Raw genomic sequence first — 26,496 nt, forward strand, 5'->3', positions numbered from 1 at the left:
CCTTCACTTTATATTACCTTTTCACTCATTTATCTAACACCTTCATCCATCTGCCATGCTCTTATTATTTCTCTCTGTTAACATGAACTGGTATCTCTACAAAATAAAATATTTCACAATGGATTTTTAAAAATTTATATGATTTTTCATTTCAATGTCGTTTAAAGATGCTTAGATGTGGCAAGCAGTAATGTCCCTATAAAAGCCTGCTTGGGCCCGAGGAATCACAAGTTGCATAAATAAATCTAAAGAAAACCTTCCAGTGCCGAAATGTTTATAGCTATGATGGGAATTCTGTGATTCACATTTCTTTATTTAATGTAAGCCTTGCTGTAAAATTGTATCTCTGATCCTATTATTATTTTGTTCTGTTCTGTGTGTGACTTGCAAATATACAGTTATAAAAATATTCCTTTATCCTGTGTTATGATAAAGACTAGATTTGCAGATGGGACTACTACATACAGAGAGTACATACACGTAGCAAATGTCAGAAAAGACCAAAAACGAAGAGGAAAGATCTTAGGTGGATTTGGACTGCTACATATCTGAGATACAATTTCAGGACAGATTTACATATGCAAAATTAAGAGATTAAGATCTGACTTCATACTTCAGCTTGTGCTTATTTTACATAAATGATTCTTCTGATGAGTTTGTCAGGTCTATTGTATACAACTTTTTATGTTACAGATGAGGTTTCCAAAGGCTTGGAAACTTCTCACATAGTATTCCCAAGCGTATTGAAAAGATTACCAACTCTGTTACACCCAAAAGAGGAAAAGGAAAAAGTGAGCTATCAAGAATTCTCTCTGTGTGTGTGTGTGTGTGTGTGTGCATACTCTGGACGCAGTTTACATCAGAAAATTAGGTTTTCTGTCAAGATGGGCTAGTTAAATTGAATTGTATGAACTGTATGTTCATACAGTTCCAATCTGCAGAAGGTGAGAATGCTAAATATTATAATCTGGGACTATTTAATTGATCTACATAGAAATTACACAGTACAAAATTGTGCCATTGATAGTATTGCTGGTATGACAGTTGTTACTGAAAGGGGTATCTTGAAAATAAATATTTTCAAAACTGTAATGCATATGGGTGGAAAAAATATCTTTATAGAAAAGAGCTACCTAGCAGTGACCATTTGTTTTGGGAATGAGCAAATATGAATCAAACAAACATTGAAAGACTATGTTCTGATTGAAAATGAGGTTTATCTAATGGTAATCCTAAAGAAAAAAAAAGGCAAATCAAAATGAGTGAAAATAGTGTTGGTTTTACTGTCAGCAAAATAGTGTAAGGAAATATTTTTGTAATTTACATAACATGATCACATAGCATGATCACAAAGATAGTGAGCACAGCTAAACCAAAGTAGACACTTCTACTTAGGAAAAGCTGTACCTTTTACCAAGGAATGTGAAAAATGTATCCTCTGGTGAACAGGAGGTCATCAGATCAAGGCTGCTTTAAAAAAGTTTGTCCCTGTTTACTGAGTTTGTATGTTTTAGTAACTGCAGTTATCACACATCAGAAAATTGTCTGGTTTTAAGGTCTTTAAAGCATTCGTATTAACTCATAATCTAAAGTATATTAGAATAGTAAACTGGGATACTTCTGGCATTCTAATTTTAATAGGTTTCTACTGGCAAGTCAATAGGATTCATATTCTTGGTTATAAGTTTTGGGTGCTAGATTGTTGTCATGATGTTTTGTTGTGCAATCTATTGCAGATTCTTGTCATAAATGGCAGGTAACAACAGCCCTTCACTGTGTATGCATTTCTTCTGAATGCTGTTAGTGACACCATGCTTTACCTAGTGGAAGGCTCAGAACTTGTTTTGGTTTTTTTTGAAAACTTAAACTCAGTTATGTAGCAGGAAGAGGGAGAAAATCTACAGCAGCTGTCTGTTGCATTAAATCATAGGAACCACAGATAACTCACAAGGGTTGCAACCAAACCACAAGAACACGTGTCCTTCTGCTTTTGCAGAGGATACTTCTCTTTTTTAAATACTGCTGTCGTGCGAGACTTAATAGATCTAATTGGCCTTAGGGATGAACTCTGAAGCATTTCAACTTTGAACTTAGGAAGGGAAAAGAATCTTAACTTTGTCTTGTTGTTATTTCACATGTATCAAATAGAAAAAGCCATAAAGAGTTATCGTTACTGAATGTGAATTGTATCTTATTTCTTAAATATAAATCTATTTATTTTGAAATGTCAAGAATAGACAATCCACCCTCTAGCAGAAACTATTTTGTATGGTAAGGGCTTGTCAGCATTTTATTATAATTCCGTTCTTCAGGCTATAAAAATTTGCCTTAAAACAAAAGCTGAATGTGAAATATTAGCCTCATGATAAACTTGATTTATCAGTTTTGGCTGAGTTTGGCTTCATTTGAAACAGTTCAGAAGTTCAACTAAAAAGAAATTTGTTTTTGACCATTCTACTATTTGCTTTACTCAAATTAACTGTTTGTATGTAACTGGCTGTTTTGTGGTGCTTGTGTGAAACTCTTTTGTTTACTTTATACGGCTGCCATTTCTGTGGATCAAAAATAAACACTAACACATGGGTGAGATATATCCCCAACTAACTCAACTCAGTTAGTATTTCTAATTGTGCCCACTGAGCTTGGTCTAAAATACTCTGAATTAGAGTAAACTTGTGTCATGGTTTAATCCTGGCAGGTGGCTCTGCCTCAAATGGCTGCTCACTCACTCCTCCTCCAGTGGGATGGGGAAGAGAATCACCAGAGTAAGAGTGGGTTGAGATAAAGTCAGTTTAATAGGAAAAGCAGAAGTGTTGTGCACAAGCAAAGAAAACCAAGGAATTCATTCACCACTTCCTAGGGGCAGGGAGGTGTGCAGCTTTCCCCAGGAAAGCAGGGCTCCATCCCACTTAGCCGTTGGGGAGACAAATGTCATCGCTCTGAACATTTCCTCCCTTCCCTTCATCCCCCAGCTTTATTTGCTGAATATGGTGTCCTGTGGTGTGGAATATCCTTTTGTTCAGTTGGGGTCATTTGTCCCGACTGTGTCCCCTCCTAGTTTCTTGTGCACCCACAGCCAAATTGCTGCCCCATGAAAAGGCCTTGAGTTTGCGAAAGCACTGCTCAGCAGTAACTAAAACTTCCGTGTGTTATCAACACTGTTATCAGCACAAATCCAAAATACAGTCCCATATGAACTGTTTTGAAGAAAATGAACTGTATCCCATCTAAAACCGGTACATTGTATTAATTCAAAAAGACTGAAAGCCCACTAAGATGAATTTTCACTTTGATTACTGAGAGAGATTTAGTCTTGAATGGAGATATCTGACTCATACTGCCAATGAAGTAAAAGAAACCACAAAGGATATTTAATTCTTGCTCCAAGTCCTCAACTTTGGCAGTGGTGGCATTGTTTTCTGATAATACCAGACAGCTTCTTAGTTTAAATTTTCCTCATGAATAAAAAAGTAAAACAATTTTTGGAATATGAGGTTTCAAACTAAATGTTCTTATCCACTATCACGAGGGTGCAAAGGAAAAATGTCTTTTGTTGCAGCAGTTCTTTTGCAGTAGTCAATATAAAATCATAATGGTACAGCTTAAATGTGAAGAGAATCACTTTGTACAATAAGATCTATCTTATGTTAAAACTTCTTTGCCTGAAGTTTTGATTACATATGTTTCCTGAGCCTGATTTATCTTTCTTAGTTTTTCAACAAGCTAAAATAGGGTAGGAAAGTCTCAAATGAGATTAGATGTAATCACAGAATTTTCTCAGTGTAGGTAAACATGGGTTCAACTAAAGAAAAAGTCCTTTTTGTGGTCCATCTTCTTATATTCAACTTGCTCTGCTCTTCTGTGTCCTTCATAAAACAGAGTGGGGAGGTTACATTAGGATAAGGCTGAGGAGTTCACTGAACTCCAAAAAGGAACTGGGACATAGAGCAAATAGACCAGAAACTAATGGCTAACAATTTTATTTTTTTTCAGTTTAGCTGGCATATTTCTCCTAATTAAGGAAATTTGGAGGTGTGATTGTATAAAGGCAGAATCCTTCTGTTTACTACTTGGTGCCAATGTGCTGTACTTTGTTTACTGGATTAAGTTTGTATCATTTGGTTGCTGGGCCTACTGACTTGTCAAAATGCTGGATTTTTTTTTTTTTTTAATAAGCCTCTGTAAGGATCTAATCTTAATTGTTTGGGATTGTAATGGCTGACAGGAAACAGATGGTGTTTATTTTTTATTAAAAAAAAGATTCAGACTGAAAATAAAAATCTCTTTCGTACTTGGAAAGGTATGGGCAAGACTAAGGCATGATTCAGATGAATGTCCTCTTAAATTAGAACTTTGGGATGGATGTAAGTAATGTGCTCAGATGGCATAAATGGAAAAAACAATGGTAGGAGAAAAGGTTCCAAACAGATGCCTGGCAGGAATTTTTCACAGAAATAAAAAATGTGTGGAATGACATTATAGACATGATTATGCAATGGAGAGTTAAACGTTGGGCTATTCAGGGAAATTAGAAAGTATCCAGAAGCGTGTGGGACACAGTAAGCTTTGAAATGGAGAGAGCCATTAAAATATGCTTAACTTCATATGTTCTTGGTGATACGGAGATACTAATGCTGGATTTACTGTTGCTTGTACATAGTTTAGATCATCAAAACCTTTCCTTCAGTGAATCACCAGGGAAACTCATATGGGTAATTTATTTAATTTTTACCTTCTGACTTTTTATCTGCTTATTTATCGTTTTTTTTCTGAAATCTCTGCATGGAAGTTTCCCATCCTTATGGTATTACTTTAACATGCTGTGAAATTATGATGGTTATGAAGTCCTTCTCTAGCAGTGGAGAATTATTGCTTATTGTGGCAGAAGGGTGCATTTAATTTCTGTTACTCATGAATTTCCACGTGGAATGTTAGCTTGCCTCTTTCCTATCATATCTTTGATTCTTCTTACAGAAAACTTGAAATATCTTTTGAATCAATAGCAATTATCTTTGCTTAACTGAGACATAATTTACAAATAGAGCTACAATCTACATAAAACAGTTCTACAAGTAGACTACTAAAGCAGACATGATTCTTTTGGGGGTAACAGTGAACCACAGTTTGTCTAAATGAAATGTATAGAGTTTCAGGTTGCATATTTTCGTTGCAGTATACTTAGGTTGTCTCTCAAGTCAAAAATTGATTGTGAAATTGTGCAATTCATCATAAGTGAATCTGGTTTTGGGCAACATAGCTCTGACTAAAAAAAGTTATTGTAGGTAGCAAAAAAATTCTTTTCTTCTGCAACTTATGTGTCTATAGTTTGACCATAAATCCCTCAATAATTAAAGTTGGAGAGCTTCATTTCTGATGAAGAAATTAAAGAATCTTTCCTCTGAAATAGCATGATTTTTATTTAACTGTTTTTTTCCAAATTACTTGGTTTAATTTAACAACATTTGGAAAAAACTCTATGAAAACTGCAAGAATTATGGGGCAAAAAATCCTTTGGTAGGCAGATATGACTGGATTATCTATAAAGTACTAAAACAATTTAAATCCTCTCAACATTGTTTTTATATAATCTATCTAAAATATGCAATGCATAAGATGGTGTAGCTGATTCATTATTGACAGTTAGTTGTCCTCATAGACAGTTATGCTGTCACTCAAAATTCATACAAGTAAATATTAAAATATTTGCTTATTGTCCTACATAAATCATACATCTTGCGTGCTGTTTTGGATATTCTAAAACTTCACTGGTTAGTATTTTTTTTTTATTTTAGAAGTAAGAAATAAAAACTAAGCAAAATGTTAATGATAATGGTTGCATATGAGAAATTGAAAATGAAATAAAACCAGAATGTTCAGGTATTATCATGAGAAAAGGGAGGGAGAAGTAGTCTTTTTGATTGCCGTATTGTAAAAAATAATTGGCTTATTATCATAATTGCATTCTTGTTCATGATATGAAGGTCGAACAAAATAATAGTAGCAGTAGAGGGATGTCATTTTACTGATTCTGGCAGATACTAATTGAGGTAATACAAGTTAGATGGTGCTGAGAAGAGACAGGTGAATATCAAACCCAGAGGACTTTCACTGTATTTCATATTCTTTACCATCTGTGTTGGGAATTCCATATTCAGCCATGGACTGGGAAAAGACGGAAGGTTACATCTCCTTATTTTCCATTTAACTTCTTAAAAAATGTTATTTTCAAGATAATATTACAGTAGAATATATATATTTTTAACTTGAATTTAGAAGTTTGGGGTTTTTTAACAGAAAAATATGTTTTCCATTAAATGTTTACATTTTGAAGCACTGAACTCTTAATTTTTTATTCTGGTTCTAATAATTTTTCCTTGGTCATTAATGAAAGTCATTAATAGTTTCAGCAAATGAGCGTTGGCTGTTTCTCTCCCTTGCCTCTAAAATCTCTTATAATAGAGAAGTCATTTACTTTGACCTGTTCAGTTCTGGCTCATTCACTGATGAATCTGCCTTCAGCTACTCTCTCACAAAGAAGGATTTTCCACAAGGGAGGTCTAGGGGGCACTCATTGCCTCTGATGTCCCACGCCACCCCCAGCCCTGACCAACAGAGTGGTCACATAGGGGAGGACATTGGGCATTTTTGGCTGTTGGAACTAAGGCCATAACAATGTGACTAAACGCTGTAGTCTTTTGTCTGAAAATGAATTGAACATGTTTTACAGTGGTCGTGGAACACACAGTTTTCCTGTGTTATGAAAGTTTCCATCTTTTTATTGTGCTGCAGAGAACAATGTCTTCAACAGAGTATGATGAGTAGCAGATTTATGAAACTGAATGTGTCTGTGCGAAATACTTGGTCTTTGACACTGAGAGGATTTTTTTTGTTTGTTTTAATCCTGTGCTTGTAAGTGAAAGGAAAAGATACGTTTTTTTCAGATCACTCCAAGAAAAGTGGAAACATGACTGAAATAGTTGGATATTTCTGTTAATGTGTGTGTGTGTTAGTGCTTGGTTACAGTTATGGCACTTAAACAGATTTACATTTTGAATTGTCAAAAACAAAGCATTTGGGTTCCAGCTGGTAATTAACCTTTACCATCTCTCGGCCTCAGCTCCTCTCACGGGGTATGTATTCTAGATGGAGGATGTAATCTCTTATCCTCTCTAATTTCCCCTGTAATTGAATGTGTATGTCTATTCCCACTGCAAGTGGTTGTGGCTCCATCTTCCATCTCAGGAAGATGGCATTATGGAATCACCTCTGCCACACCTAGCATTAGGATTTCAAGTTTAGAGTAAAAATGGAATTTTACTTAAACTTAGGAGGATATATGGGGAAGGAGAAGAAAAGTCATCTAGGGGTTTTATTGTTGTATTGATTTATTTTGGTTTTACCTTTTTATTTTTTTGATTTTTATTTTTTCTATTTTTTTTTCAATTTCTTGTATTTATTCCCTGTAAGCCTGTGGCAGTTGCTGTTTGTTGCCTTTACACAGGGAGGGACATGACTTCTGGCCATAGGCTGCATCAATTCTCACTGCAAATATCTGATTGCTACCTGACCAGCAGCTAACCCTGCTGTCCAGCTGCTCAGTGAAGAAGACTATCTTATATCCACTCAATAATCAGTGTAATCTGTTACTGACCTTCTCACATAAGTGCTATACCTTCACTCTGCTAACTTTTATTTCTACATTCCCCCTGCCTGTCAGGTATCGTGGGACCTGGGAACCCTCCCAGCTTCCTATGCATCACATTATTTTTCAGTAGCTGGCAGGAAGAATTATGTAGTGATCCATGGACATTGCTATGAAATGCATTTAATGGATGGCCAGGCTGTCAAATATTTGAAAGTGATGTAGGAGGAATGTTTCTTGCCAGTTTGAATAAGTATCAGAAAGCTGGGATTTGCAGTAAGTGTTGGGATTCTCTACTTGTCTGGGCAGCAGCTGTCTGCCTGCCTGCAAAATCTGGAACCAGAAATTAAACTATGGCATGGCTGTGCTTGTAAAAATGTCAATATTTGCCTGCTGTGTTGATGACAATTTTTAGTTCTTTTTGTAAAATGTTCCCTAATTAACCACTGACATGAGCCTCTCCATGGGAATTAGGTGTTTAATTTTTCACAAAGAAGGAAATATTTTTCATCCAACTTGGGAGGAACTGGCAGCAGTACCCAAAGTCTTGATATTGTTAAATCAGTTCTTGAACTGAAATTGAAAGTCAAATCAACACTTATAAAAGTTGCATGCTAATTTAGTTTCCTTCGTATTAGTGGGACATTGGTGGGAATCCTTGCTCTATATTTTTTGTGGATGTGTTTAAATATGCTGCTTGAGCTGAGTCACATTTCCTTTGTCCTCACAATCCTTCATGAGCAATGCAATTAAACAGCTTATGAAAAATGATATACTATTAAAATTTGATTTATGACAGTGTTCAAAACACTTAAAACAATGTATCTCAGGCCTATACTGTGTTGACATAAAACTACATTATTAAAGCATACAACTACTCTAATAGGTGCTAATTGTATGTTACTCTTACACCCCTTAAGAACTTTTTCCCTGAATACACACCTGCTTTGGGAAGGGGGAAACTTTCAGGTTGTTAAGTACTGTCCAATTTGTGTTCATACCTGAATTTTGGCACCAAAACTGGTATAGACCATTAGTCCATGCTGTGATATGCTTCTGATGCCTTATCTTTGCTCTACAGTGAAAAATAGAGATGGTTGGAAAAGATTTCAATTGGAGTAATTTTCAGTAAAGAGGAGAGTAAATTTTCATTAAGAGGAGAGTCTTAATGAGGACAGCAGAAAGCCAGATACAAGAAAGTATTGTGGATAAAACTTTTGTATAAAAAGGACATTTTTAAAACAGCTACAAAATTGGAACGTCAGAAATGAAGCAGATGGGCAAAGCCAAAGCTGTTACTTTTCTTTCTTCATCTGTTTATGCAAGGTCTCAGTCTTCTAATGCACAATAGAAGCATGATCTCCTTTTCCCAGGTATAGGAGCTTCCACGTGCCTGGAACTAGTAAAGCAGCAACCAGCAAGCAATTTGGAATTGCTTTTTCAGGAACAATGGTTCCTAATCAATAAATTGATACTTCTCATTAGTCTTGTATGCTGTTCTCTAAATGCATGTATTAATTATTATGCTATTACATAAAAGATAGTATTTCATTCTGTAATGGATGTATTTTGAATTATTTGGGCTAGCTGAAAAATAAACAGTCTTGAAGCTTGGTAGCTGTTTTTAAGAATGTGTGATGACTTGCAGATTTTTTAATTAATTGAAACATTCATCTTTGTTTTCTCACAAATGTGTCTGAATTAGTTAAAGATGTGCAATACAGTAAAATAAACTTGTAAGTTATTTCCTATATGGGGTTTAGAACAGAAGGATTTCTGTTTCATTCCATTTACACTGCTTTCTATGTTTTGAATAACATTTTCAGATACAAAGTGACTCCTCAGAAGTACCCTAAAATGAGAAAAGCTTAAGGGCAAGTTGTGCTGTTGGTGAGTGATGATACTTTTGTCTGGCAGTTCAGTCGACTTGAATAATACAAGGTTTATGTGATTTATAACCTTACAGTACTGAAATAGTATCTACTAATATAAATGTTTCCATTAAAAGAGAAAGTGAACTTACTAAATGGAAAAGATAATGTTTTATTAATTTTTCTTCTTGGTTTTATATTCTTGTGCCCTGCAGCTCCTGTGCAGCTGCTCTAAGTGCAGCTGCAAATACCAGCTTGCTTAATGGGATAATTAAAGGCAGTGGAGAAAAGTTATGTAATGGATACTCACAAAGTGTAAAATATATTCAAGCCATAGCATATGATATTTTAGACTGTGGAATTGTCTCCTGAGGTTGGAAAGGCACTGCATATGACTTCTCGAGTAGTTCTTTTTTTATGAAATTGGATGTGGAAAAAAAAAAAAGACCCTTCCTTAGTTCTGCAGATTCTAAATTCATTTTATTTGAGTAGGATAATTCAACATTTTTTCCCATTATTAACCTAGCTTCCCTATATAGTTAAAAAACAATGTATTGAAATCCTGGCTAGCAGCTATATTATCAGGATGACCATTATGAAACAACTGTTTTCAGGAAAAAGGCTTTGTCTTCAGACTATTGCATTGCTCTTTACAGCTTTGTGTAGAGCATCCTGAATGTAATTGAGGACAGATGCCAAGGGCACAGTGCATTGTGTAGGTTAGCAGGGGAAATAAAAACTGCCTGTTTAACATGTTCAGAAATCTGTGATTAGGTAATGGAGAACTTTTGTTTTCAAAACTACAAGATTTTGAAACTGGACTTTGTCTTTTTAAAACTAGTAGCAACATTTTGGGGCAGCTTCCCATATACAAGACTTCACAAATCTTTACAATAATGTAGTTTTTGGACTAGTCATTAAAATTGTTTTTCTTTAGTAGCAAAGTGTAAAATTCAACTGTAATTAGCAGTTTAACCATAGAGATAAGGTTATAAATATACAGAATTCAGTGTACATTTGAAAGGAGATTTCCTACATTTTAGAGAATGAAGTATAAATTGTCTTTGCTACTAAAATAAATGTATATGGGACTACAACATGTTTCAAATGAATTAAGTAAATGTTTGGACAAAATGTATAGTATAGCCTCAAATTGAGCCAAGGGAGGTTTAGATTGGCTATAAGGAAAAAAAATTCTTCATGGAAAAGAGTGTTAAGCGTTGGAACAGGCTGTCCAGGGAAGTGGATGAGTCAGCATCCCTGGAGGTGTTTAAAAGATGTGCAGGTTAACAGTTGGACACAATCATAAAGATTTCTTCAGCCTTAAACAATTCCCTGATTCTATGATGAAGTGTTAGATTATGGCACTGGAAGATTTGGAAGGGGTGCCATGATGGCATATGACACTTGGTCTTTTTGTAGCTCATACCAGACTGTTTTAGGTAGGATCCAGTTTGTTGAGAGTCCTGAACTACCAATGTCATTATCACCCACAGTCTTTCTCCTTCTTCCTGTCCTCAAACTGCTCTCTTGTCAAAGTTTTTTCTTTTCTAATTCCTTACCTAACATTCTAGTCTGCAAAATTATTTCCACTCCTTCCCGTCATGCGTGTGTATGCAGACAGTGTTGGGGACACAGGGCAGCTGATCCAGGTCCACCTTGCAGTGAGAAAAGTAACTGTAGCAGGGTCTGTGCTTGGCGACTGTAGCAATGCTTCTTGTGCTGGCAGGATTGCACTAATGCAATTAGTGTCATACAGAAGGTAAAGTGCAGATAGAGTAGTGAAATCTTTGATCGGTGCTCTCCAATTACTGCCTCTGCTAGGAATTGCATGGCTTGTGATTCTAAACCTTTATTAGAATTCTAAGTGTTCTTTCCTTGTTTGAGTAGATCAAGAGGTATATCTCTGGTGCCAGACATTCTCTGCTTGCTAAACTTCAAACTCTTCTTTTTGAAAAACATTTTGCAAAGGTATTATGATAGTCCTTTTCAGGAAATTCATTACCAGATGTTTATTTGTTAGATTGTGGGGTTTTGTTTTTTGTGTTTGTTTTTTGTTTTGTTTTGTTTTATTTTGTTTTGGGTTTTGTTTGTTTGATTTTGTTTGTTTGAACTGTCTTCTTATTCCCATAAATAGAACCCAGGCAAAACAAACTCAAAATCATGACCTCAAGCATCACCCTAAGGAATAAGTTTGATCGTAGAATAGCTAGATTAAATTACTAATAATCAACTAAAATATGATCTTTCAATGGAAATCGTTAATATCAAGCGCAGGCATCACTCCCATAAACTATATGTTTAAGGCTAAAATTTTAATTGCAAAACCTTCTATATGTATTACAGAAACATTCCAAAAGCTATTTTTATGGAATCTCTAATAATTTTATTTTGTTACTCTAGGAAAAATAGGATTATGATGTTCTCTTTCTTTTGGAGGGTGGAGTTGGGAGGGTGCAAACAATTGTTAGGTTTTTTCCAGTGCTGATTCACTTCTCACTCTGTTATGTTTCATGTGCATTTCTTCTCTGTCTCATGGGAAATTTAATGTTGTTTTTTTCTGCTCTCCTTCATGAATTCAGAAGGTAAATCTTCATTTCTTTTTTTAAAAGAAGTCTTTCCACAGATCTTTTATTTTGGAAGTGTTTCTTGCTTACCTAAGCTTATTTATTGATCTGATTCATTCACTACAATGTAATTACAATGTTAAGTTGTCAAATTGATCTTAAATAGTGCAGTTCACTGTCCCCACTTGATAATTTTGCCAGGTTTGCTTGTTTACATATTTTTTTTCACTATTTCTCTTCTGGAATTTGGCTCAGGGCTTCTTCATGAGTAGAACTAAACTTGTTTTGAAAATCTGTTGTAAAAATATTATTTCTGATGTCCAAAATCTCATCTTGTGTAAGACTGCAGAATACAGTCAGATAAGAGTCTAGCAGTAATGATTCACAAAGACACATGTGCTGTTGTTAATCCAAAGTGATGGACTACATGTACATCTCTGGTATTATTTCAACTGGACACACATTAATCTGTGTCACACTGTGATTATATTAAAGTTATGTCATGTTGCTTGTATGATGAGAGTTTGGTTGGTACATATACTTTTGTTTAATTTATAGATATTTAATGAGTATTTAATTGTGACCATTTTGAGTTATGTATGGTGTTAACTGAAATGTTCCAGCAGTGGATTTGTTTTTTTCTCTTGTCCTTTTTTATTATAAATTTTTTACCTTTAGGCCTTCACAGAGCTGAGTTGCTCTTTGAGAGCATGGAGGCAGGGGTTACTGTGTACCTGGAGCTAGCAGCTGTCCTGGGCTGAAGCAAGGGACAGGCTTCCCCTGTGGACTCTGCTTATGCTAGCACTGTGTATTGAGCACTTGGGGGCCTTAGCAACACCTGCCTCTATGCTGGGTGGCTCTCTGTAGTATGCTCTTCCTACGGTCCTTATGAATCCTGCTGTACTAAAATTACATGAGATTATGTCAATTTGAGTCTACTATATTGAAGATTTGAGGATTTGAGGCTTTTTAATTCTTTTTGTGCTTCTACCTCACCTCTGAAATTTGGACGCTTTTCCACAGTACTGACTGCTAATACTCCAAAACTTAAAGCAATTTGAACTCTATCAGCCTTCAAATTAACTCGGAATACGGTGTCTTTCCCCACCCTCCTTCCCCAGACCTGAAGTATCTTCAGTGTTTTTCATGTGCTCCCTCATCATCACAGCTGAACACATATGAAAAAGCCACAAGGTGTACAGGATAGCGGTTGAATGCTTATAGTAGTAATAATAATAATTTTTAAAAAGTGCTTGATAGGACATTTTTCCTTTGAAGTATATTGACTGACACTTCCTTTGTACCTTGTCTTTAATTCTTTATTTTCACAGAATCATAGAATGGTTTGGTTCGAAAGGACTTGAAAGATCATCTAGTTCCAGCCTCCCTGCTGTGGGCAGGGACACTTTTCACTAGACCAAGATGCTCAGAGGCCTGTCCAACCCGGCCTTGACAGCTTCCAGGGGTGGGGCATCCACAGCTTCTCTAGGCAGCCTGTTCCAGTGCCTCACCACCCTCACAGTAAAAAAATTTCTTCCTAATATCTAAGCTAAACCTACTCTCAATTTGAAACCATTCTCCCTTATCCTGTCACTACTTGCCCCATTCTCCCTTGTCCTGTCACTACTTGCCCTTGTAAACAATCTCTCTCCAGCTTTCTTGTAGGCTCTCTTCAGGTACTGGAAAGCTACAATTAGATCACCCTGAAGTCTTCTCTTTTCCAGGCTGAACCATCCCAATTCTCTCAGCCTTTCCTCTTAGGAGAGGTGCTCCATCCCTCTGATCATCTTGGTGGCCCTCTGGACTCACTCCAACAGATTGATGTCCTTTGTGTGCTGGGGACCCCAGATCTGGATGCAGCACTCCAGGTGGGGTCTCACCAGAGCGGAGTAGAGGGGAAGAATCACCCTGCTGGCCACGCTGCTTTTGATGCAGCCCAGGATACAATTGGCTTTCTGGGCTCCAAGCACACATTGCTGGGTCATGTCCAGCACGCCCAAGTCCTTCTTGGCAGGGCTGCTCTCAATCCCTTCATACCCCAGCCTGGATTGATACCAGGGGTTGCCCTGATCCAGGTGCAGCACCTTGCACTTTGTTTATTTAAACCTCAATTTTATATATTTTATATATCTTGTGTATACCCTCTAAAGTATTTTAAGGTTATCTGATAAAGATGCGTGAAGTAAACAGCCAGGCTTTGATAAGACATGTGAAGAAGTGCCTGGTGGAATTCTACATAGAAATTTAACATCTATCTAGAAGTGAGCAATTAAAAAAGTATGAAGGAAAATGCGTCAGCTGGATTAAAAAGTCTGTTATTGGTCACAGTACAAAAAGAAATAGTTGGGGTCATTGTTCAATTGTGTTGTTTCTGTTGAACACCCTTACTTAAGGAAACACTGATACTTTATATTTTAGGTTATAGCCTTGACCTTAAGTTTCAAAATCAGTACCTATGAAATTTGTAGTTGCTAACTTGTTTCTTTAGAGGGGCAGAATAATCCGGACTGGTTGGTAATATGGATTTATGCAGGCAAAGTATGATTTGGTCTAACCAAAGTCAAAATGATGCCTCTAGAAAAAAGAAATGCAGGCCATATTTTCAGAAAACTCCTGCATTCTTGACTGGGGAAAGCACTGACTCTAGAGAGGGCTTAGAGAGTCAAGACAGAGCAATGCCTCAACTCCTCTTGAGCAACCAATTTGACAAGTACTAGTTCAGTCTCTGGCTGTGAATTAGTGCAGGAAAGACTAAAAGTCAGCATTTAGTAGAAAGACTGAAAGACCTGCTCTTTAATCTGTGAAATTGATACTGGAAGTTTTCTTAGTGAGTGATGTTGATAGTTTAAAAGGGTGAAGAAGAGCAGGAGAAGATGTAAAAAAATGTCACATAAATATTGCTTGAGGAAACTGCAAAAACCCCCTGTTTATTTCCTTGCTAACAGTCTTAAGTATTACTTGGTATAAGATGCATAAATCCATTCAGACAGGGAAAAAATATGGAGTGCTAAAAATATTCTGTTGAAATAAATATGTTTTTTAAATCTGGAATAGATCACATATAGTGCTGTGGAAATATTTGGAGGAGTTTAAGGTTCGGATATAACCCAGCAAATTCTGATCCAGTGAATCCAAAGAACATGTGAAACTCTGGGGCAACATATTTAGCGTGTAGTCAGAGGTGATGTGTGAGGATTGTAAGTACCCCATTATAGTCCATTTGTGTTGTAGTGGAAACAGATAAGCAAGGCTGAGATTCCATAATTCCAAGGCTGATTTGAGATTCCGTAATTCCATAATTTTAATTTTTTAAATCTCTTCACTTTTAGGCATTTAATTTTTTTAGTTATTTAAATAATGATTATTTCAATATAATAGCAATATTTTAAATAGTTGGTGGAGTTTGCTTTGGGAGGGGAGTGTTGTATAAAAGTTATAGGCCAGTTTTTGGTGGTCAGGAAAGGTTCATCACTGACAAATATCTTGCATTATGCACTTAGGTTATGGTTAAAAGGGGAAACTTAAGGTGTGGTGATAATGAATTCAATTAATATAGTAAAAATCACTGCCTTGCCAGGTGCTAATATACACATGTTTAGCCCAGCCCTCAACTCTCAAATCTACATTCCGACCTGGATTGGGAGCATTTTTCCTTGATTGTGGCAGCTGTGTTTTTCTGCATTTTATTGTTATTAGGTTGTAGAGGCTCTTCTCTTCTCTGCCTAGCCAAATCTCTGCATATGTGCACCATATTGGAAGGATAGGAAAGGTTCAAGATGAGCTGTGTTGGAAACTATTACATATTAATGGTCCAAGTTTTGTAAACCTTTCCCAGTCCAAAGCAGTGATTGGCTGGAAGAGAAGTTTATGAGAAGCATAAGAATGGGGTTTATGAATAGAAGTGTTAAAGAACTGTAACTACCGTTATAAATATTTTTAAAATTATTTTTACAGAAGGAAGGAACATACCCCAAATCTGGAAGCCAGGCATCATGGGCTTAATCTAATTTAGGTGTCTGTGGCTGTGTTGGTAATATGTCACCTCTTCTATATTCAAAGAGTGTTTTAATGCTTTTGTTCAGGATTCCTCTGACTGGTTTTAGAAATATGCTTCCAGGCAAGATGAATTGTATCTTATTGACTAGATCTTTATTGACTGTAATGAAGCATAGCTGAAATGTAGATAACAATGGACACTGATGAATCCTATTCAAGATATGTATTCAGGAACTACACAGGGAGCATAATATTGCACATTTCCTTCAAAAATGCATGTACTCTGTGAAATAGTCGAGAGAAAACGATATCTATGCTTCTCAGCATTGCAGTTTAAAAGTTCATGCACTTGATTAATAGAGAAAATAATCAAATGCATTGTATGGTTGACTGATTTATGCTGAAAAAAATTGTTTGTCTTTGAACTCTCAGATTGCAGGTCAGACTGAATTGTATAACTTTTGTTTCAGAACATTCTGTGCAGATGTGATTGAAGAGATATGTGCAAAAAGAGTTCTTTCAAACAAAAGCTGAGTAGACTTCTCTAGCTGTTGCCTGTCTTGGATACAATTAATATAGGCTTGAGAAGCAACTCCAGTCCTAATAAATTGCACATCAACTGGAAGACTTCTGTATCTTCTAAAATTTTTTGTCAATACACTTATTATGAGTTTAAAAGAAATTGTTAAAATGCATGGAGGAAAGTCTTACAATAGCCTTGGTTAGTGTGAAACAAGGAAAGGCATTTTCTTTTTTATAGTCCTATTGAAGTATCTATGTCCTTTCCAATTTTGTGGAGTATGTAACTGCCAATAAAGTTCAAAATACAGGACTGAACCAGTTGAGAGAATATTTATGCATTAAAATTGCAAGACATAACATCAATGGACTGGTTAAGGATATGAATGTTTGTCTTAATACATGATGTTTCCAGCCATGGAGAGTCCTTTTAAATAAATTCTATCTGCTGGTAGCTGTAAAATTTCCATGGTAGGCAGGAAAACAGCGAACTTATAAATTCAAGAATAACAATTTCTGTTGATTTCTACTCTTTTGCTGAATAGATTGAAATAACTTACGTCCCAAGTGATCAGGCATGAATTCAATCACTTGGGTTTCCTCTGTGGCTTTGAAGCAGTCATTTTAACACCTTGCACTACTTTGTTGTGTAAGATGTAATAATCGATTTAAGATTTTAGATATGTTTATGTCAAAGAGTAAAGTAAACTTCGTTAGTGCTGTGCTGTGGTATGTATCCTCATGATCTATGGAAAGGCCATGGAAATTCTGTTTTGAAAGCTAGAGTATTGATAGCACTTCTTGTTACTGAATCAGTTCACGTTTGTATTCAGAACATGCAGGGGGAAAGAGGGGGCTGGGAGAAGTATCTTTCTTGGTAATTAAAGTGCTCAAATGCTGTAGTTTGATGCAGTTTCTTAGTTATTCTGTTCCTGGTTTTATACAGTTTCTGTTGGAATTTGCAAAACTAAGTGTTATTCCAGACTCTGCAGCAGTATTGAGTCCTGAAACTTTGCTTGCCGTGCTTACTGGTAACACACGTATATGCACAGAAGGCAATTTGGGACTGGATTTGCATGCTGAAATGTTGTGCCACTGGCTCTATTTAATTTCCCAGTACAAATGAATAGCTGTCTTGCCATTAAAAGGAAGGTGTCCTGTTGTGTACTTTGGCAGGAATTTCTATCCTATCTGTGTCAGGAAGTTTGAAGGAGGTGAAGCATTTGGCAATACAACCAGAGCTGCCAAGGGCTTTTTGCTTCTTAGGACACAACTGCACCTGGCAGTTTTGAAGCACCAGGCTGAGATGGCCAATGTTCATCTGGGCTGAGGGGACAGCCTGCAGCTGTGTTCTTTCCCTGCTGGGGATATTCTGTTTTGCTGTAGACACCTGCTCCTGGTACAGTGCTGGCCCCAGGTGTTCACTGAGGCATACTGTCTGGTGGTATCACATGCCCCATCACCCCCAGATGCTGACACATGTCCTAAAAGCCATCACAAGTAGCCCACTTCCTCCCTTGCGTCTCCCTCAGTGGCCAGGCAACCACACCTCCCACCATGCCACCACCCTTCCTCAGTAATCACCATCTGAAGGTTGTGCTTTTAAGCACTCTATTTATAAACACACATATAAAATCATTACACATGCATAAAATAATTAAGTTTTTGGAAAATAGCTGGAAGTGGAGTGAAGGCGCAGTAGAGGCCTTCTAAAAACATAGAGAATATGTTTTTGCAAGAATTTAAATCAAAACTTTTACAGTTCTTTGCATTTTTCAGTTAAACAAACAAAGGAAGATACTTCTGTTGAAATTTTCTTGTTTAATCCAAATTAACATCTTCATATTGTATCCATAACATGCTCTAAATTATTTTTGCAACCTTAATTTATTTTTGTTTTGCTTGTTTTAGAAATAAGGCAGGTACATATGGAAGGAAAAACAAGCAGTAGTTTCCAGCTTTTATCTACCCTTATACGTTTGCAGTGGTGTGACAATACTACTTCCCAGCATACTTTAAAGAATGATCCCATTTCAGATGTTTCTTTTTACTGGTTCTTCAGTGATTGTCCTTGGCTTTCATATCTGCCAACTAACCTATCTGAGAAGCTTACATATAGCAAACATGCATTTATATATAATTTCAGGGGAATAATCAGGAAAATTAAATAATAAATAAGTCTTCTTGCAATGCAAGGTGGATTAAAAAATTGCCTTTAGAGGAATTTGTTATACATATTCAGTCTGTAATTAATCTCAGAAGTCTCTTGTACAGCAAAATATTTTTTGTCATAAAGTCTATTATATGAATATAAACATACAGATTTAATTTAAATGTTTTCTCCTGTTTTTTTCTTTCTTTGATAATATTTAGTGACTTCTTATTGCATTTCACATTTAGCTTCATTCTTTTTTTTCTGTTTTCCTGCATGAAACAAGATCATGTGCACAGTATCGTCACTGAATCTTGATGAGAAGCAGGTCCATGGGTGCTAATAATGTAATTAAATCTTTCTCATTTTCAGTATACAGTTTACTTGGACTGTAAATTAATTAAAGCATTATGTAATACTGTGGGACTTCTGGTTTTTAGGTAACAAATCCATGTCTGTATTTTTTTATTTGTATTCTATGTTACAGTTACTCCATGACTTGATGCTCATATATTTTTTTTTTTTAATGACAGAAACCAGAACTGCAAATAAGGGTTCCATCACTTGCAAAAAATATCTGTATGGAGTTTATTTCTTTTTAGTGTTCTGATTTTTTTTCCAGTAGCTCTTCTAATAAATTGTCTGATAATATGTGTCTTTTTTACTTTTTATCAGTAATCTGAAGTGTCAGTCTGTCTTTCAGGATTAGGACACAGGTTCCATTAACTTTCATACCTCCCTAGAAGTCTTGATAGTGGAATGATAGAATGATAGATATTGAAATAACAGTGAGAGATAAGTATGAGAATTCTCCAGGAATATATATTGTACTAACATAATGCCATACTCGAGCAGTCTGATATTTTTTGATATTTTTCTGACACTGTAAGCTTAAAAAAAAAAAAAGTCTTGTTATGGAGTTATATGAATGCATTTTAATTTACATATGCTCTCATGTATTAATTAAACTGTTTATAGGTTTTAGAGATAAGTCATGTTACTACTTATAATTTTGATTTCATAGGACTTGTAAGCAGTCAATAGAACCATGTTTTTGTAGTCATTTATAGCTTAGAACTCTCACATTTTGTATAACAAACACTTGCCTAAAATACCTTTTGCAACCTTGATTGGGAGATTTCACAACAGTGAATTTGTTTTTTTTCCAAACTCTGTTATTACTCTGAAAACAGTAGAAGCTACTCATATATGAATTTCTTAAACTCTAACCTATAGTTTCAAATTACTGAAGACTGAAACATTAATATTATTTCTCTGTGTGTGGTCAGCATTCTTGAGATGTTTTGTTAGAATGATTAGAAATCTTGGGTTTACAAACAAGGTAGCTTTATACATCTGTCCTCAGTAAATGTAAACTACATTGTAGTGCAGAATTGTCGATACTGAAGAACAGTGCTGACTGGTGCAAGCCATTCATCTGTTCTGTGAAGTCTCATTTCTGAACAACTACCGATGCTGCTTAACATTTTTGTTGGTGACATGGACAGTGGGATTGAACACACCCTCAGCAAGTTTGCTGATGACACCAAGCTGTGTGGTGCTGTCAATACAGTGGAGGGAAGGGATGCCATCCAGAGGGACCTTGACAGGTTTAAGAGGTGGGCCTGTGTGAACCTCTTGAAGTTCAACGTGGTCAGTGCAAGGTCCTGCACCTGAGTCAGGGCATTTCCAAGCACAGATAAAGGCTGGGTGGAGAATGGATTGACAGCAGGCATGAGAAGAATGATTTGGGGGAGCTGGTGGAGGAGAAGCTTGACATGACCAGGCAATATGTGCTTGCAGGTCAGAAAGCCAACCATGTGTCAGGCTGCATCAAAAGAAGCGTGACCAACAGGTTTAGGGAAGTGATTCCACCTCTCTGCTGTGATGAGACTCCCAGATGGAGTTCAGCTGTGTCCAGCTGTGCATCCCCCAACATAAGGATGTGTACCTATTGAATTGAGTCCAGAGAAGGACCATGATGATGATCAGTGGGCTGGAACACCTCTCCTGTGAGGAAAGGTGAGAGAGTTGGGATTGTTCAGCCTGAAGAAGAGAAGGCTCTGGCGAGACTTATAGCACCTTCCAGTACCTAAAGGGGGCCTGCAAGAAAGCCAGAGAGAGACTTTTTACAGGGAGTGGCTTTAAATTGGAAAAGGGTAGATTTAGATTGGGTATTAGGAAGAAATTATTTACTGTGGGGGTACTGAGGCACTGGGACATGTTGCCCAGAGGTGTGGTGGATATCCCCTCCCTGGAAGTGTTCAAGGCCAGGTCAGATGGGGCTTTGAGCAACCTGGTGTAGTGGAAAATGTCCCTGCCCATGGCAGGGGGTTTGGAACTAGATGGTCTTCTAGATGTATTCCAACCAAAGCCATTCTATTCTATGATTCTATGAACAAATATAGAGAAATAATAATTATTAAAAAAAAGCTTAAGTCCTATTTTGAAAATTGTTATTCCTGTAAATATCTAAAGCTAAGTTTGCTGTTGGTGCACAAATCTGTGCAAGGTCATCCCACAACTGTACACACTAGTGGTCTATAGAATGCAACAAGGTAGGCTGTCTGGTCTTCAAAACATTAATTGAAAATATATTAAAGTACTTCTCAAGTTTAAGAGTTGTCATTTACTACATACTGAGAATACAGTTGGTGAATGACTGCAGCATTATCAAAGAGATCTCAAAGGAAAGTTTCTGGTGTTGGAAATACCTATGAGAGTATTGCAAAGATGCAAATCTCTGTTCAGCAAGAAATCACAGAAGAATCTGAGCTAAATGAGAGATTAGTCAGTGTTACAGTAAGAAAACTCTGCAGACAGAGAGCAAAGCATTTGAACAACCAGGCCAGTGCTTGGTTCCAAAATTAAATAAATGCATAAACAAGTCAAGCTTTGGACAACCTATATTTTTTTATGTTACAAAAGATGTTGGAAACCTGAACTTCCACGTGACAGTTTTGACAATCTATCTGTTGATTTTGCAAACATAGTTTATAGCTGCTGAACATCCATGATCTACAGGTCCAAAAGTAAATCTTCTGAGAACTGGATTTCAGCAAGAAAATATCTGATTGTATTCAGACTAATCTTGCCAATAAGTGAACATTCTGTTAGTCCTTGGAGTACATTGCAGTAACTCAGTAAACTTTAAAATGCTGTCATAAGTGGGAAGTGGTCAGCTAAAAATATCACCCTCTTTAGTCAATGTGTCTAAGAATAACCAGTACTGTGAGGTACTTATGAGGTGTTCCACAAAGATAAGGTTATTTCAACCATTGTTTGAGTTACTTTTTGCTCTTTGTCTTTTCATATTCAGAAGACCTATTATTTATGGTAAAAATAATTCTAGAGTCTTATCAAACTGATCAACATTGATATGCGATGGTACATCAGTTCAGTTTAGTACAACACAGCTTTTCAATTGTGGATTTATGTGTGCATATTTACTTGAGCTTGCTGGGTATTAGAGCCAATATCTAAGCAGTCTACTTAAACATACTATGTTCTCCTCAATTTGGAGAAAATAGGTCAAATTCTGACATCTACAGTGGCTTCTTTTAAATTAGAATTCTGTCTTTCTGCTGCAGACCAACTGATGGCGAATTTGGCTTGAAAATATTTCACATTTATAATCTTTGCTAATGTTGGGAGAACAGCTTCAGCTTCAAGCTTATTGTAAAAGATAAAAATTGTGTTTTGTGTATTTCTCTAGTTGTATTACATTAAATGAAAACATAAATGTTTTCTATGCTTTATATTAGAAAAAGTAGTATGCATATTAAGTTCTGTTGTTTCTTACTCTAGGAGTTCAGGTTTACCCATTTGGGTCAGATTGTTGCCAAGGTAATAAATATAACCCTTCACTACCCAAATGGCATAGGTATGGGAAAAAGATTTTCTTAGCTGGAGAGTACTGTAAAGATATGTATATATGTAAGTGTTGTGAAGTCCTGCTTTGTAAAGTCAGGTACAACTGCTCTTTATATTAATGTCATGGTTTGAGAGCCCCAAAATCCAATTCTCTAGTCCAAGCCCCCTCCCACATCTCAACCCAGTGTGAGATGGGTTTTCCAGACACCACACAAGACTCAAAATTGGGGGAAGGGAATATATTACAATGACTGTACAAAATAAATATTACAATACATTACACACACAATCTTAACTATCTCTACAATGACAAAACAGTATTTACAATGGAGCAAATCTCTTCTCCCTTCCAAATAAAAGTCCAGGAGGGAAGAAGGAAAAGATCCTTTATACTTTCAGAGCAGCACAATTCAACTCTGTGTTAGTGTAATAGCACATGGGAAACAGATGGTGGAAGCCAGAGCAGTGCTAGAGTAACCCAGCCTGCACATCTCTCTGAATGGTCTTGGAGGTCTTATCTTGGTGTGGCCAGAACTGGTCTGCTTATTTGTAAAGGGCCATACCTCTGTGGCTTCATTATAGAAGAAATGTACAGTCAGCTTCAATGAAAACCATTGATCTCAGAAATTACTTGGAGTGACTGAATGCTGCTGTAAAAACACTTCATGTCAGAATATGAAAATATTGTTTGTTTGTGCTGAAAATAACTGTATTCCAGATGTTTTATACACATTCCAAACATTAGATCTACTTGTGTGTACTGAAAATAACGGTTTGACAACATATTTTGCAGATAAGTACATAGTAAACCTTGCTTCTCTTTCCCCCATGGTGTATCACAGATGGAGTAAATGGGGCTGTAACTCCCCTGGGTTTTTAAAAATGCACTGCCTTAGTTCAGATGCTGTAGCTGCATCATTGCCTTACTACTAAAATGATCTGACTCAGTCTGGCATACTGCATGCAAAGCCCTGCTAGATTAAACTGACAGCTTTGCTTAAAATCTCTTTATGGATTGTTAATCACCAAAACAGAGACTATACTGCAAATATTTACTGGACTACAAGTGTTCTTATGACTGGATAATCTGATAGATTTGAAAGGCCATGGTAAGCAGCTATTCTGAATTGTTGAACAGCTATTCTGAATTAAGAACCAGGTAAAATACAGAAGGAGTAGCTATAACAAGAGTTTTTACTTATCTCATTAGAATTCTTGTCTTTCAGTGTGGCAGAAGTCTCTCTCCCTGGAATTCAAGGAAAAATTCCAGGATGTATTCTTAGAACGATCATTTTTAAATGACAGGAAAGATGATTGAAGTGAATAAAATCTTTCTCTAGAAACACTTTGGATGTGTTGAATTTCCTTTTTTATTTATGATGTATGTTGGAACACAGTATACAATTGGGATTCATGAAAATCTGTCTGCTTGTACATCTGCCTCCCTTCCTTATTTTTACCACAAACTAATATGTATGTGGATCTGTGAAATCTGTTTTAAAGATTATTTTTTCTTACATTTTTTCCCAGAGTGCTTTTTCCCCCACTTAGTTGTGGTTTGGTGTTTTGTTAATTATGTAAGTTGATGTAATAAAATTTAGATAACTTCTTAATTCAGTTGAAGAGTTTGTTTCCTGTGAAAATATTTGTTTTAAATCTTGGGTTGTACGCTCTCCTTGCCCAATGACAAGTATATAGAGGAAATTAATGTGCTAATCTTCATGGAAAGCACATTTAACAGGAAGGGGAAGGCTGTATTTAAAGCTGGAAAAGAAAGTGTTTATTGTAATAGGATGTTGATGAAAATAATTACAATACAGAATTACCTTATTGTATACACTAAATTATAGCATGGAGGTATCTAAATAGAAGAAACACAAATTGTGACATATAGTAAGATAAGTGTTTGGCTAGTATAACTCTTAGATTGTATGAATATGTTGTGTTATTTTGATAATATCTAAATTCTAATGCTGACTGAAATGTCTGGAAACTTTTACCTTCTTTTATAAAGTTTAACATGCACAAAAAAACACTCCTGGGGTTTAATTTTTGAAATGATTTAATTTAGCTAAAGCATTTTGCATGTTCAAAATCCTGCATCACAGCCACAGAAGTCCCAGTCGATAGCAATTTAATGGACAGAGATAAGGAAGACAGCAGTTGAGGAATACCAGAAAGGTGAAGATAGTTCTTGTTTCAGCCATGCTTTTGATACAACAGATGTCAGGTGTATTCTTTAACCCACACCCATGGAACAACTCTTACAATTTAGCTCCTCTGTGACCTAGAGTTAAGGGCAAGACCCAGCCTCTCTAACCCACTGCATGTTTGGTTTTTATCTGATGGAGAGTTTAAGGCTTCCTCATTCACCATTCCATTTCCAGGCATCCTCCCACAGCCTCTACAGAGGGATCTTATGCTGCATCTTGCAATCTTGCCTGCCCCTTCAGATTATTCATTGTTTTACAAGCCACAGCTGCCCAACATCCTTAGAACTGGGCTGAATTTCGTTCTTTTGCCCTGTTTCATGGGCTGGTTAGAACTTACTGTTGCAAAGTTATTTTTGTGGCTCTTCTGCTTTGGATAGCACAGGCATAGGCCTTGTACTTTTCCTGTGCTGATTTCCTGATTCAGAGTCTGTGCCAGCTCCTGCTAACATCAGGACTGGGGCTATTCCAGTAATTGTTTTGGATGGAGAGCATAGGAGGAGTCCTCAATTAAGCTCATTTTCAGCAGATTAACCTTTTATTTGCTGGTCCCTCTTCTAATTGCATTTTGTTTACATGACCTGTAGTTATGGAGTCATTACAATAAAGCCATGAAAGTTACATATTACAAAATTTCTTTGGTCTTTACTAAATAAATAAGAGACAGGGTGGTGGAGGCAGACATACTCCTCGAAATTCATGCTTCCAGGTTTCTGTGGCTAGGAATCTCTTCTACTTGGAACTTGTAGTTGGAGAGATATGTTCTTAATAAACTGTCAGTCTGACCAGCTACATGTAGTGAAGGTCTGAAAGCAATTTCTTCTTAAAGCCTTTGTTTTTCTTTTTTTAACCTTTATTAACAGACTAACAAATGTAGTTGGGTTAGTAGCTAAAGGACTTGTAGCTGTAATCTTCAGTAATATTCAGTGTTGGTTATTTTATTACCACAGTGGCCGGAGTGGATGAAAATGATAAACAGATAAGTCTTGTACTTCTGGGACAAGTGGGAAGCTGAGGATTTATCAGAATAGAGCTCATTATTTGGTTATCTTCATAGACAAAGATTTGGAGGTTGAGTTGTATACTACAACTAACCCTAGAAGAGCCAGTTTGAAGTGGGAAACGTTCAACAAAGATGTTCAATTTACCTCAAAATGTACTTCTTAATGTAGTGAAACTGCATTATTCCACTTTTAATTTAAAGGCACATCTGAAATGTTCACAAAACTCAAGATTTTTTCAATTATTTCAATATTTTAATTTACAGCTTAATTTTTATGAGTTGACGAATTTAAATACATGTTTCTTTATGGTTTTAAAATAATAAAATTGTATGATAATGAGAGGATTAATAAGTATTACTTATGTACAAGTTACACTTCTGGTACTACACTTCACATATTTTAGTTTGCTTCAGTATGAATTTATGTGTATAATAATGTGGTTTATGAATTGTATTCCCCAGTTTAGTGTTCCCACTGAAACACCCCAAACCATGCACCCCTGTTCACTCTTCTCTCCCCCCAACCTCTCCCCCACGGCTGCTTGGAGAGGAGAATAGGAAGCACAAAAGGTTAAAGATCATGGGTTGAGATAAGAATAATTAACTGGAAATAGCAATGAAATAAGAAAACAGTAACAGCAGAAATATTAGTTACAGAGGGTA

General features: G+C 36.3%; 1 protein-coding gene across 5 annotated transcripts in view; it reads left to right on the forward strand.

The window, feature by feature from the left end:
* Positions 1-26,496, forward strand: part of THSD7A (thrombospondin type 1 domain containing 7A) — a 280,912-nt gene that overhangs the window by 40,699 nt on the left and 213,717 nt on the right. For 3 of the 5 annotated variants that reach the window (XM_051786011.1, XM_051786015.1, XM_051786014.1), the window contains one exon: positions 9,469-9,532. The exons of the other annotated variants lie outside the window; for them this stretch is intronic. The gene's annotated coding sequence lies outside the window, so the exon portion shown is untranslated. The remainder of the gene's footprint in view (positions 1-9,468; positions 9,533-26,496) is intronic. 5 annotated transcript variants of the gene reach the window in all.

Source organism: Manacus candei, unplaced genomic scaffold (assembly GCF_025592945.1).
Source record: "Manacus candei isolate 608988 ecotype Guabito, Panama unplaced genomic scaffold, ASM2559294v1 h1tg000021l, whole genome shotgun sequence".
Taxonomy (NCBI): Eukaryota; Metazoa; Chordata; class Aves; order Passeriformes; family Pipridae; genus Manacus; species Manacus candei.